This window comes from Pinus tabuliformis, chromosome 4_1 (assembly GCF_031772625.1).
Source record: "Pinus tabuliformis cultivar Carrire ecotype Pingquan chromosome 4_1, CPIR1, whole genome shotgun sequence".
Taxonomy (NCBI): domain Eukaryota; kingdom Viridiplantae; phylum Streptophyta; class Pinopsida; order Pinales; family Pinaceae; genus Pinus; species Pinus tabuliformis.
The window spans coordinates 198,760,995-198,776,160 of NC_142303.1; positions in this window are offsets into that span (position 1 = coordinate 198,760,995).

Sequence of the window (15,166 nt, forward strand, 5' to 3'; positions counted from 1 at the left end):
CTTGTTTAAATGCCACCTCAAAGTTAGAAATAGAGTAGCTAGTTTAATCATACTGTTTAAACATGATTAAACTAAATTGAATAAAGTTACTCTAGGTTAGTGAATAAATCAACCATCTAGTGTAATCTCGGTTTAAATTGAATAGGTTGAATAAAAAGGGATTAACCAAATTATCTAATCTTGGTTAATTAGAAAAAACATAAAAAGAAATTGAAAAACCTTAGGAAAAACAATAAAAAGGCTGGCAAATCAAAATGCACCTTTGGGATAAATTAATCTCGTTCAAAGTTAATTAATCAGGTTTAAAGATAGATTAATTTAGTTTAGAATACATAATCATGTCATTTAATCACGATTACCAAGTTGTAATAAGGTACTTTAGGCATAAAGGTTTGATTTTGATTTTATTAAAGTCAAAAGACAACATTTTTTTTGCCAGGATGTAATAAAATGTGTTTGATACAACACCTTGTTGTTTTGTGGTAACCCGACGGCACAAACCAACAGATCGGATGTGGCCCACCCAGATCAATGAAAACCACACCATTCCCCCCCCCCAACCCCTTCCGAACGATATTCGACAGGGGGGGTCCGGGGAAGCGGTCTTCACAAACCCGCTTCCCTCTATGTGTCACCCTCTCGTGCACTCCACTCCCTCCCTTGTGAAACCACTTCCCGCAGCTACCCCCCTCTGGGTTCCCCTCAAACCCACTTCCCCCTTTGTTGACTGCCCATTAGTCTTATCCCCGTCGTTCCACCACACCACGTCCCCATATTATCCACTCCCGTACTGCCACATACCTCCTCACTCTCCACCATGCTCCTTCTTACCCCTTCATCCCCGTGCCTTCCTCTCACGCTCACGCATCACCATATCTCCCCCAATCCTCGAATTCCACGTGTCTACATTCTGTAGGAATTTACAGGGTAAGTTCCTCAAAAAGAATACCAAAAGGACACCGCTCACAACCAGATCTCAAATCAATACACCAGTATTTTTGACGTGGTTAAAACCCTCAGAGTGCAAGGAGGGAAACAGTCCACGGCCTGTCCCAACGTGGGTACAGACAATTTATTAATCAAAGAATGAAAATTTACATAAGCTTCTCTCATGCACGGATTACCCGAACAATGACCCTCCATGCGCTTTAAATAGAACTCATGGACCAATCGGGTGTCAAGCCACGGATCAAGTGTCGGTAATACCGAGGTGAGAGTGAACCGTCGGATCACTACATATCGTGACCGTCGGATTGTAAGTTACAAAATGTACAACGGTAAAGAAACACACTTTACCTAACTCTAACCTAACTCTATACTAGACCAAGTTGAACTTAACTATATCCTATGTGTCGGAATATCCTAACATCCCCCCTTAAGAACAACTTGGGATAGGATTGAAGGATTTACAAATATGACACAATAGGAGAAGGAAGGAGGCACTAGAGCCTATCCCCCCTTAGTGACAACTTCCTGAACTCCAAGCATATATCGAAGTTTAGTGAACTTCGCCTCTGTGAGAGCCTTTGTGAAGATGTCTGCAACCTGATCATCTGTTGGACAATATTGCACTTCAAGAACATGGTCATGAATGAGCTTTCTGATGAAGTGCATGTGTAGTTCAATGTGTTTGCTGCGCTGATGCTGGACTGGATCTTTGCATAGCTGAATGGCACTTTGATTATCACACCAAAGTGTGGTTGGATGCTGCTGCTCAAAGCCAAACTCTGATAGGATCTGACGAAGCCACAAGGCTTCCTTACTAGCTTCCACGGCACCACGATACTCTGCTTCTGCTGACGAAAGAGAAATGGCAGCCTGTTTCTTACAAGCCCATGTAATAGGTCCTGAACCAAGAGTGAAGACATAACCGGCAGTAGACTTCCGATCATCAAGGTCACCAGCCCAATCAGAATCAGTGAAACCAACTAACAGAGGAGCTGCTTTGGCACTGTAATGAATCCCAAACTGTACTGTACCTCGAACATAACGAAGTATTCTTTTAGCTGCTTTCCAATGACTTTCACGGGGGTTTTGCATAAAACGAGCAACAAGGCCAACAGCAAAGGAAAGATCAGGACGAGTATGGGTTAAATACAAGAGTTTTCCGACAAGTTGACGGTATAAGGTAGCATCAACTTCAGGAGAAGTACAAGAGACTGAAAGTTTGACTCCAGACTGAAAGGGAGAAGGGGCTGGCTTACAGTCTTCCATGTGAAAATGACGAAGAATATCACAAGCATACTTGGACTGGGAAAGGAAAATACCTTCTTGGGATTGCAAGACTTGAAGACCGAGAAAATAGTGTAAGTGTCCTAAGTCTGTCATTTCAAATTTCTTTTTAAGGCTGGACTTCACATGGTTTATAAGGTTGGGATCACTACCAGTAAGAATAAGATCATCAACATAAAGAACAAGGATGATAAGAGAGTTGCCCACTTTCTTGGTGTAGACAGTATTGTCAGAATGACACCTAGAAAAGCCAGATTCTAAAAGAAAGCTATCCATTTTGGCATACCAAGCCCGAGGAGCTTGCTTGAGGCCATAAAGGGATTTCTTAAGTCGACAAACGAGGCTGGAGTCTGTTTGTATGAAGCCAATGGGTTGTTCCATATAGATTTCTTCCTGCAAGTCCCCATGCAAGAAGGCAGATTTAACATCCATTTGATGGACTTCCCATTTTAAAGAGGCAGCAAGGGAAAGAACAAGGCGGATAGAGTTCATTTTGGCAACTGGAGAGAAGGTTTCAGTGTAGTCAATGCCTTCAACCTGTGAAAAGCCCTTAGCAACTAGACGAGCTTTATGTTTATCAACTTTCCCATCTGGTCCATACTTGGTTCTGTAAACCCATTTGCATCTAACAAGTTTGCGTCCCTTTGGTAGAGGAACAAGATCCCATGTATCATTTGTCATCAATGAATGATATTCTTCATTCATAGCTGCTTCCCAATGTGGATGGCCTGAAGCTTCTGCAAAAGTGTCAGGATCATGATTTACTGGAGCTTGAGCCAGTAAAGAAGAGGCTCTTTCAAACTGAGAACGTGTACGTCGCTGATCTGTAGGATCACCGGCAAGATCACCTGCTGCATCCCGAGTAGCACGGACCCATCTTGGAAGTTGAGGATCCTGAGAAGGTGGGGGAGGATTATCATCCTCGCTTTCATCATCAGAAGAAGAAATGTTTTCAAAGATAGAAGAGATAGGAAGAGGTGGCACATCCGCCGGACTAGGCTCGCAGGCCGATTTATTTTCATCAAATTTTACATCTCTTCTAATGATAACATTTTTGGACTTAAATGGAATAAGTCTATAACCTTTTACATCTTCAGAATATCCAACAAAAGTACATTTCTCACTCTTAGGTTCTAAAGCTTTATGCTTTTCATCTGGAATATGGGCCCATGCTTCACTTCCAAACACACGAAAGTGACTTACATCTGGTTTAATGGAACTCCAAGCTTCTTCTGGAGTGATATTCTCTAGAACCTTAGTAGGAGTGCGATTGATTATATAATTTGCACAATTAATTGCTTCGGCCCAAAAACTAAGACTGAGTCCTTTAGATTGCAGCATACAATTAGCCATTTCCTTTAAGGTGCGATTTTTCCTTTCAGCTACACCATTTTGTTGTGGAGTGTATGGAACAGTATGTTGCATTTGAATTCCATTTTCGGTGCAAAAGTTGATGAATGCGTTTTTAACATATTCTCCACCATTATCAGTTCTTAGCTTAAGAATTTGATGTCCAGATTGTTTTTCAACAAATGCTTTGAAGGCCAAAAAAGTGCTAAATACTTCGCTCTTGAGTTTTAAGAAGTATACCCAAGTGCGTCTAGAGAAATCATCAATGAAAGTTAAGAAGTACTTGCAGCCAGAGAATGAAGCAACAGGAAGAGGACCACATAAATCACTGTGCACAAGCTGTAAAGGGGCTGAGGCGTGCCAAGAGGCACGTTTGTCAAAACTGTCCCGATGATGTTTTCCGAGTACACATCCGGAACAAACACCATCTTTGCAAGATACCATAGGAAGACCTGTCACCATATTTTCTTTACATAGATGCTGAAGGGAGCGATAGTTTAAGTGACCAAACCGCTCATGCCAAAGTTTGCTCACTTCATCATTATGAGCAACAAATACTGAGGGAAGATGGGATGACCCAAAGTTGTGAAACTTATACAACCTTTTGGAATCATCAGCAAGACCAGTAGCTAGAATCTGTTTAGGATCTTTTAGATCCTTGATTACAACATCATGAGGTGAAAATTCAACAATTTTACCTTCACCTGAATGAGTTATCTGATAGACAGATAGAAGGTTGCAGGATAAGTTTGGAACACATAATACATCATTGAACTGACCATTGTCTAGATGAACAGTTCCAGTCCCTACAACATTAAGAGATCTATCATCACCAACATATATATTTTTGGTGTTACAATCATTTAAAGAAGAAAACATGGCTTGGTTTTTGGCCATGTGACAAGAGGCTCCAGAATCAATGAGCCACTCATGAGAATGAGAAGAAGAAGAAGATACATTTAATGCATAACCAGACTGAGATGATTGACGATGACATGCAGAAAGTGCCGTTCCGGAAGTTGAAGTTGAAGTAGGCTCCAGATGGATGTTATGTTTCTTCATTGCGGCTTCCAAGGCTTCCATCTTCTTAAAGCATTTAGATTCTAAGTGGCCATCTCGATTACAAAAGTTACAATGTCTGTCAGTCTTCTTCCATTTGTTTTTATTGGTCTTGTCATTTTGCTGAAATGATCTTTCATCTTGAGGCTGAGTTGGTTTAGGACCATTCCTTTGAGGATAAGACTTCTTAGGATTCTTTGAATTTGGTTGCTGCTGGGCGGCTAACGCTTTCGAGGAAGAGTTTCCAAGATTAAGAAGACCAAGGTGTAAGAGTTTTTCTTGTTCTCTTATTAAGGAATCACAAAAGGAGTCAAAGGAAGGGGGTTTGTAGTCTTTGCCTTGACAAATGAAAGCTTCCCTTGTAGAATGGAAAGTGGAAACAAATACAGAGTAGGCTGGTCCCAACTTAGTAAGGATGGAATAAATAAGGTTACCATCTTCTTTCTTAACTTTAACACCTTCCAAGAGATATCTAAGGGTCTTGAATTTGGACAAGAAATCTTCAATGCAAGAAAAATTATTAGGATCCAAAGTAAGCAACTCATTCTCAAGTTGATGGGCTCTAATTTCATTTTTAATCCCAAAAACTTTAGCAAGTTTTTCTAATGCTTCATGAGGAGTTTCAATTTCTGCAATGTGGAATCTAAGATCAGGAGAAACAGACATTCCTATCAAACCACGTGCTTGATCTTGTCTATTTTCCCATTTTTCGGCCTTGTCTTCATCTTTGGGTTTCTTCTCTTGGTCTGTGGCTATTCTGAAGAGACCTTTACTTCTAAGTAAATCTCCCATGTAGGCTACCCATTGGAAGTAGTTAGTGCTGTCAAGAATGACTTGGCATGGACTTTCCATTTTTTGAAAAAAAACCTGAAGCTGAAGATGCTGAAAGTAAGTGGTCCAATGGATAGATCTCGAAAAAATAGGCGGTTTTAAAAAAAACGGCTCTGAAAAAGGCTTCCGGATGAAGAAGTTATGGCTTTTTGAAAAAAAATTGTTGACGTTGCCGGCAAAGTGCGCGAATGTGCGGGAATGAAAAAATCCGCCCCCACAAAATGGAGACTTGAACCCAAGACCTCTACTCTCTTAAAAAGTCTTTGAACCAATTGATCTATACAAAATATTTGAGAGAGAGAGAGAGAGAGAGAGAGAGAGAGAGAGAGGGGGGGGGGGGGGGGGGGGGGGCCTCGATTTGCGTGCTTGCCTTGGGAAGGCTCTTTTCCCCTACAAAACACAAAACACAAAACCCAACACGAATATGCAAAGAAAAACGAACCTTACGGCTCAAAGTTAGCTTTAGCCAAAAAACTAGAATTTTTTAAAAAAAAATCTCAAAGTTAGCTTTTAACCGAAAAACTAAATATTTTTCTCAATGTTTCTGATTTTCCAAGATCACACTAAGGTGCAGGGAAAAGAGCATACGCATGAGAAAAATCCTTTCTTTCTGTTTCTGATTTGCCCAGATCGCACAGAGTCGCAGGGCAAAGAGCATACGCAGAAATGAAAGGTATAGATCCGGGAAAAAAAAAGGCTAAATAAACCGAAACCGAAATAAGCAGAGAGAAAATGACAGTAAACTGCAAAAAAAACACTGTATACCTCCCGATCTGAAAAATGACGCAGCTAGGGCTACCGGAAACCTTTTCGCGTGAAACGAAAGGGGTTCCTCACTGAAACAGATGCTCCGAATGCAACAGAGCAGTCCTCTCGGCCCGAAAGCAGTCAGAAACAGCAGATCTAGGAAACGACAGCCGCATGCAGTTCTACCGGCTTCAGATTTGGATCACCAACGGACGCGGCCCTCAAATAGCTCTGATACCATGTAGGAATTTACAGGGTAAGTTCCTCAGAAAGAATACCAAAAGGACACCGCTCACAACCAGATCTCAAATCAATACACCAGTATTTTTGACGTGGTTAAAACCCTCAGAGTGCAAGGAGGGAAACAGTCCACGGCCTGTCCCAACGTGGGTACAGACAATTTATTAATCAAAGAATGAAAATTTACATAAGCTTCTCTCATGCACGGATTACCCGAACAATGACCCTCCATGCGCTTTAAATAGAACTCATGGACCAATCGGGTGTCAAGCCACGGATCAAGTGTCGGTAATACCGAGGTGAGAGTGAACCGTCGGATCACTACATATCGTGACCGTCGGATTGTAAGTTACAAAATGTACAACGGTAAAGAAACACACTTTACCTAACTCTAACCTAACTCTATGCTAGACCAAGTTGAACTTAACTATATCCTATGTGTCGGAATATCCTAACACATTCCCCCCCATTACAATATGCATGTTTTCACTTGTCTGTTATTCATTAATTATATTCCTCATGCTAAAATAAATGGCTTGTTGTGAATGGTAATTATTTTTTGTTATTATAATAAACGTCCGATTTTGCGGAAATTGAACCTTCCTTGGCTATTTTTCTGTTGAAAAATGTTTTGATCAGTGACGTGTCTCCTCTTAGAGCCCCACCATTTTCAAAAGCTTCAATGCATTCATAGTCCTCTCCAATTCCTCGCTCGACCATCCAGCTCTCTGACCAGGTATTTACAGGAAAACTGACGCCTCAATTTGCTCAATTATGTCGTCCAAGAAGAAATATGTTCCCCAGGAGAATCCCATGCTGCCCCCAACCATAGATTTGGACCACCAACCTTTAGTTGATCAACTCTATTAGGTTATAGAGACCAATTGTGAATTTGACTTATACGAACTTCACAATTGGCTCAAACAAAACCATCTAGACCTCAGTGATGAATTGGGATTGTGGGACTCTTTCCTGCCCCAATACATTTTCCCACAAACCTACTATTTCCCTGAATTTGTAACCTGGTGCCAATTCCGCTATATGTCAAGCCAAAGAACAATAGTGGCCTAGAATGGTGAAGTCTTCTTTTCCAATAATGGCCACTCAATTTCAAAGATGCTCTAGATAACAGACACTGACCGAGGGCAACCTTTTCACCCATATTTCCTTATAGAAATGTATAACAAATTGGATTTCCCTCAGAGATCCAAAGTGTTTGAAATGTTTATGTGTGATGATTCTCAATTTCCCAAAACAAACCCTCCCTAACCTGCTTCTATTTTTCCTGAGAATGTAAAACAAATAATCTCCATGGTTTCTTGCATCTTAGGATACTACTCTGACCAGTGGGTAGATGAAATTTTTTTTTCATTTCTCTCTATATTTTCTAGTGGTGAAAAGCCACCAACTATTTTCTATTATAGTGATTTTTTGTAGAGATGATTAATGATCAATTCATGAAATTCTCAAACAAAGGAGTTTTTAGATATGCATCCATTTTGGTGTATTTATTTATTTATTCTTAGTCAAACAAGTTCCCTTTCCAACTACAAAATACAGATAGTCAAGGGAACCCTCAATTAGTCATTCACTGGACCTCCTTGGTTAGGAAGAACAACACTGAATTTACATTCAATTATTTTGTAGATAAATTTGTACACATGGCATCATGTTTTCTAAATAGTGATATAGAGCCCAGAATACATCCAGAGATAAAGAGAATTTTTCATTTGAGTGATGATACCAAGAGAGGGGACTGGTATTTATACCAATCTTACACAGAGATCAGAATATATGGTTGTGAATTGCCTCCCTATAAACTGCCTAAATTTGTACCTATTTGAATATTTTCCTTGGAGTTTATCAGGAAAATGATCAACATGGATTAGCTGCACTTCCTGGCAGCCAAGAAGAAGGCACAATTCAAAATAAAAACACAAGTTGGGCCATTTATATGCAATGCAAGGTCAGCAAGACAAGAGGCAGAGGCTATCCTGAAGCATATGAATTTAAAACATAGCTTTACTTGGTCTTATGACCCTTTTGGGATAATCTCTAAATTAAGAATGGAACAGAAGTATGCTCCCTACACCCATACTCCTAGACTAGAAATAGAACAATTTATGAACCAAGAGGAGTGGCAGGAGAATACTTTACAGGAGGCTGAAGAGCAAGTACTATCTACTTCACAGACTCCATTACCTCAAGAAAAGACAGAGAAAAGACCAAGGGAAAGTATCTCCCCTTCAGTAACAAAGATCTCAACTAAATATTTCATAGTATATGGCAAGAAATAGAAGACTACAAATACAGGGGAAACTCAGTAGCAAAATACAAAATAGCAACAAACCATCATTATAATAGATCTTTGTATCCCTTCAGTGTCAAGACAGAGGAGATTATTCCTAAATATCTGATGACCCCAATGACCACAGATACACCAATTTCATCACCATCAAGGCAGGCAGACCAGAGAAATAAGGATCAAATATTTTTTTCCATTTACAAGGAAATCAAAGCAAAGAATGAGGCGCTCAAGGCCACCACTTTTTCACAGTTTTGGAAACATACATCCACCACCCAGCACATACTTTTGTCATCTTTTGATGCAGAGAAGAGGAAAACGCTAGTTTCCTTCTAGGAGCCTAAATTTCCTCAGACGAGATCAACATAAGATTACAAGCAATCTATCTTCTCTTTTGACACAAATATAATCCATCCCATTGACCAAATGGACTTCCACAAGCAGTCTGGAGAAATGCTTTACAACACCATTACAAACAAAGTTATGGCAGCAGCTAAGCTTAAGGTTTTAGTAAATAATATTCAAGCACAATTAAAGTTAGAAAGAGTTTCTTCTCAGGCCAAAGACACAAAGATAAAGTCTTTGGAGGATTTGGTCATTAAATTGGGATATGATCCCAATGATGTAAAGGAAGCTGAAGAAATCATCAGGAGAAAGAATGCAGATATAATAGCATTGAAGAAGCAACTTAAGCTCCCCTCCACTAAAGATCCACATGCCAAGGAATATGGAGAGCAGGAGAAGAAAAAGGAGAATTTGTAATCCCAATAGAAGGTACATTGACATTCGAGGCATCAACATCAACCATAACTTCAACAACAATTGTCACAATAGAAGGATAGTCTAACAATACACCAATAGATTTGGCTAAGGACATGGAAAATATATCTATTAAAGACCAAGAAATTGAGAAATTAACTGAGAAATTAAATAATTTGCAGGAGCAAAAGCTCAAAATAGAAAATGTATATATAACAGATTTGTAGAAAACACACAATTTCACACAGAGGATAGAATATCTAGAGAATCAATCTTTCATAGCTGATACCATCGCAAAATCCAAAGAAAACATGTGGGTAGAGATTAGTGAAGCTATCACAAGGATATGGCCATCTATCAAAATCATCTTTGAACAAGATGAGTTGGTCCAGAAATCAAAATAACTTTGAGCAGATTTGAAGAAATACCTTGCCACCAAACCAAGTGATGCTATAGCTCTAATAAGACTGTTAAATTCAAAATGCATAGAAGAGTTGGTAGAAATAGACATAGAAGATAGAACATACACCATTTTAGAAGTGAGAAAAGTTCTCACTAAGAAGAATTTGATGCTGCAATTGGATATTAAATGCAATAGTCTCGAAACATCACTCAGATATTTCATAGGAAATTCAACCTACCACACCAAAAAGTTCTCCTTGGATTACAAGGGATGGGAAATAAATTAGTCAAGCGTGAATATTACCAGCATAAATTGTACATCATTGCTAGAGACAGGTGAAAATTTGCTAAAATAAAGGGTACACTCACCGGAAAGGCGTTCATGGAAGGCATAAGCTACGATTTATTTATCAAACATGAAATCAACCATTTGTTTCTCAATAAGCTTACCTTCGAGAAATTCACAGAGGTAGATGAGGTTTATCGAAAGTTAATCAAGTTTAAACTGCCAGATGAACAGAGATGGGAAAAATTGTGTGAGTTACTAGAGTAAACAGCCATCGAATCTCAAGAAGGACATCAATAGCCAACTGCTATTCTTCAGGTCTAGTCACCAATAGCAAGCCAGAAAAATAGTGTTAGTCAAATGCAGAAATTTAGTTTCCTATTTTTTTGTACTATTTGTGTAAACAATTTTAGATAATTTAAGATTTTGCCTTGATATTCTAAAATCAAGATTTTTTTGTAGTTTTTCTATAAATACTTCATATTTCGAAATAGTATGGGTTGATTTTTGTATGGAAGAAAAGGACTATTGATGTAAAGCTGCTCCACAAGTTCCAGTTGACAAATTTTCAATAATGTAGAAGCTGTTTAGGATTCTTGTCTCAGATTTTGTTGGTGAAGTGATATTCTCTCTTGTTATTGTGTTTTCCTTTCTCTGTAATTTCACATGTGTTTCTGATCTATTTTGTTCAAAGAAAATAAAGAATCCTAGTTTGTTTAAATACACTCAATTTTGTTTTTTGGAAAATTTCGATGTTTTCAACTGAAGTTAAGCAATATAATTCTTAATTTCTCTATGTTTAATGGATACTTAGTAATTTCTTCTTTCCCATCTCATCAAGCATATAAGATCCAACGAATCTGCCTACCTTGCTTTGTTAAACTCATATGTCACTACTGAAAGGATCCACCTAAAGAAAATTGACTCCATTACCCAATGGTCCCTTCTTACATTATCAACCAAACAATCAATTCAAAAAAAAACCTTGAACTCTCACATATAGCCTAAAATCCTACAAAGAAAACAAAGCTAAATCTAACAAGATCCATCTCTAAGTTTAGGAGGGCTAGCTTCTAGACTTGAAAGTGGTTTTGTGGTTACCTTTGCATTTCTTTCACAGTCGTAAGAAATATAGAGTTCTAACAGTGTGACAACATATTCCTGGACCAGCCCCTCATATTATTGTAGCAACAAGATATTTACTTTTTTTGTTACAGATTGGATTGCACTTTCTTTGAGTATGTGTGTTCATAATTTGGTTGAGTGATTGATGGGTTGTGATAGTGTTGTTTCTGAGTAAGAATGATTGTGTAACAACATGATAAATTATGTGATTGTGCGACTCTTTTATAATTGTGATTGAGTGTGTAACAACTTGTATGTTTGTTGAGAGTGAGTGCGCAACAACCTTGGTTTGAGATTCATTTTTCTATTTGGCACTGCCCCTGCATAGGCTTTGCATGATAGCCTTCATTCCAGCCTACCCAGATTGATAATTAATGTAAGAGTGGACCTATTGCTCCAATTTAACAGAACAATTGTTTCACCCAATAATGGCATGAAACGTTTAAGACAAACCCATAGGGATCATTGATTAATTATTAAAATTCATGAAAGATGGCTTTTGAATTTAGCCAAACATAGTTTGGAAAGACAATCAAAACAATTTAGTGTTGATTCTTGCTACATGGTTAGTTATATAAGCAATGAAATGATTTTTGTGGTAAATGTTGAAAACCACAAGGTTGATCTATGAATTAATTCCAAGGACATTTGTAATGAATATTCAATTATGGATTAAAAAAATCGACATATTTATAAGATCATGGAAATTTTACAATACAAAGTCCTATTTTTATTTCAAATCTAACTTCAAATACCTTTTTCAAATATACAACAATTATTTCTCTTTTATTTTTATTTTCATTTCACAATAAAAAAAGGGATCTCCAATCTAGAAAAAGTTCACGAAAAAGATTGAATATTTTAAAAATATTGTAGATCTAAATTATTTCAAGATAAATTTAAATTCATAGCTTCAAACAAATACAAAGTACTTCCTTGAAAAAAGAAATCATTTGTTGATGAAAAACCAAGCTTAAGCATTGGAGTCTCTTTTTTCAATAATCCATGATTGCCTTCTCCTTATCTTGGCTTTCTCATCCTCTGACACCATGATAAATTTAGCAGAAGTGTCCTCAGATCGATACTTTTATTTCATCTCAATATTCCATTTTCTTGATCGAAAACTCATGGATGACCACTATGGAAAGGATGTGAGAAGGCTTATATATCTTCTAGGAAATACAACGCTTTTTATTCTAGTAAAAATATCTATTTAGAATAACTTTATTGTTTTAGAAAAACCACCTAAGTAAATATGCTTTAGAATTATGAGGTTAACAGGGAGGATAGTATATTTTACTTATCATTCTTATTTATCTTGTATTAAGATTTGACTAAGATTAGTAAATTAGTAGTCATCTCACTCCCTTATATCTTTGTAATTTATATATCCTATAGGACTTGGTAGGTTTTATTGGAGCTTCTTGAAGCATCTAATATATTAGGGTCAAGGTTTGATACCTTAGAGACTTAGAGATTAGGCTCAAGGTCATACTTATTAAAGTGAAGAATAGAACTTCCCTAGAGAACATGCTAGTTAGAACTTCATGGTGTCAATGAGGGTTTTCATTGTTTTTGTTAGTTGTAATTTTGGAGAGCTGGATGATTGTACTAGCCTTGGGATAAGACTATGGTATGTACATGAACTTCATATTTATGCATATTAATGAATTTTCAACTATCCAATATTTTTATAGTTACATATTTGAATTCCAACAATCTATTTCTTCATGTTTTGGTAATTCTAACACTTGTATATCTTGATGATTTAAAATAAGATAAGTTGTTAAGTGATTAGCCATTAATATTGAAGAAAATAGTGCATATTTTCATCATAAGTGAAATCCAAATCTAGTTTTTTCATGATAACATTTCCCTAGAGCACTGAAACTTATTGGCACACATTTGTTATCTTTTTCTTGTATGAACTTGTTCATTGGGGTTAAGAGGTGAAATATTGTTTGTTGTTTTGTATTTTTATCATATTTCATAATAGCCACAATGTTGCAATTTCATGTGGTTAAAATTCAAGAAACCTCTAGGAAAGAGGTGAAATTTTTATTTTGCATTAAACTCTTAAAACACATTAATTTATACATAATGTTAGATGTTGTGGTTGAGATTACTCTCAGTGCAAGAGGGAGCTTGTATTTAAAATAAATATTTACTTAGAAGAGGTGTTTGACTTTGTTTGAGGTTGCTGGGTATGATACATTATGTTTTTTGGAGATGCACTTGAATCTTCGGGTTTTTTACACATCATATATACTTGGTTTTGTGCACTTGAGGACTTGTTAAGGATGTGTAAGGTGACTTTCAGTTTTAGAGGGTGTGACAAGTTAGATGGAGACTCCAATTTTCTCTAGGAAACTTCAACTTCATTTATGGAGGAAGCCAATATTGGGGATCTTATTGTGAAAAGGATTCTAGTACCTATAAATCAAATGTAGTTGGTCACTCATGAGAAGGAGGAAAAATAAGTGAAGAGAATAATTCTTGATTATTTCAATGATCATTCCACCTCACACATTGTAGAAAAGAAGAAATGCAATAAAATGTTTGAAACAAGATATATTCAATGGTGAACTACTAGACCAAGATCACTGCATTGAAAAATTAGTTTGATTCCATTAGAAAAACAACAGAGGATCAAGGGTTGATTCCCTTTTCCTTAAAAAGACATGAACCTTCTTATATGTCTTTTGTTCAAGGTGTTTGTGATCGAGATACCTTGCCAAAGTTTCTAAAACTTTCAGTTGATAATGTGTAGGAAAAAATAAGACTGTAGTCTTATTTGAACAAGGGAAATTAAATTCTATTGGCCTCATTAGAAGGATGAAAAAGGGAAGCAAGAAAGACTACAAGGAAGGTGTGTGTGTGTGTGTGTGTGTGTGTGTGTGTGTGTGTGTGTGTGTGTATATATATATATATAAGAAACAACTTACGTAGAGTGATGTGTTTATGATGTCCTAAGATGGGCCATTATGCCAACCAATATTTTTTGAAGGGAAAGGGTATGAAACATGTGCAACTAAGACAATGATCAATGTAGAGGAGGATCCCTCTTAGTTTTCTACCAATTTCTTGTATCATAACATCATATTTAGTGTTGGATGGTATTTGAATAGTGGAACTTCAAGAAATATTGTTAGGCCCCTATAATACTAGTGTATCCCCCTTATTGTTATTGTTAATGTAGCCCCCTATTGTTATTTTTGTGCCCATCTATCCCCCGTATTGTTATTGTTGTGCCCCATAGAAGTCTAATATTGTTATTTTTGTGCTCTTACATTATTAATATTATGTAGGCTCTGATTATATTGTAACCCATTATACTCCTATATATACCAAGAAGGTATTTCCATTTGTATCATCCAAGAATTGTTCATTTATGTGATGTAAAGGAGGCTCCCCCCTTGAAGAGGCTACTTTTCAAGTCTTTGATCTCTTTTTTCTTCTATTTTGTGATTTGGTTACGTAAAATTTGAGACCAAAGCTTTGGATACTAGGGTTTCGTTGCTTCAAAAATGACATCTTGGAACTTTCACCATAATGTTTTTTTTACGAAGCTTCCGAATCTGAAATTTTGACCACATGGAACTAAAATATTAGTGAAATTCGTGTAGAAATTTTAGATCTTGGTTCACTATATTTTCTGAGATACAATCCGAAGAAGTTAGGGTTTCTTGATGCTCCAAAATTCAGCCTCAAATAGGTGACCTAGGGAAAATCACTATAACTTTATTCTCAAGCATCGGATTTGAATTCCGTATAACGTTAAGAAAAGTGCACAAACTTTATTTTCGTGTGTATAAATTTCAGGGCTGAAG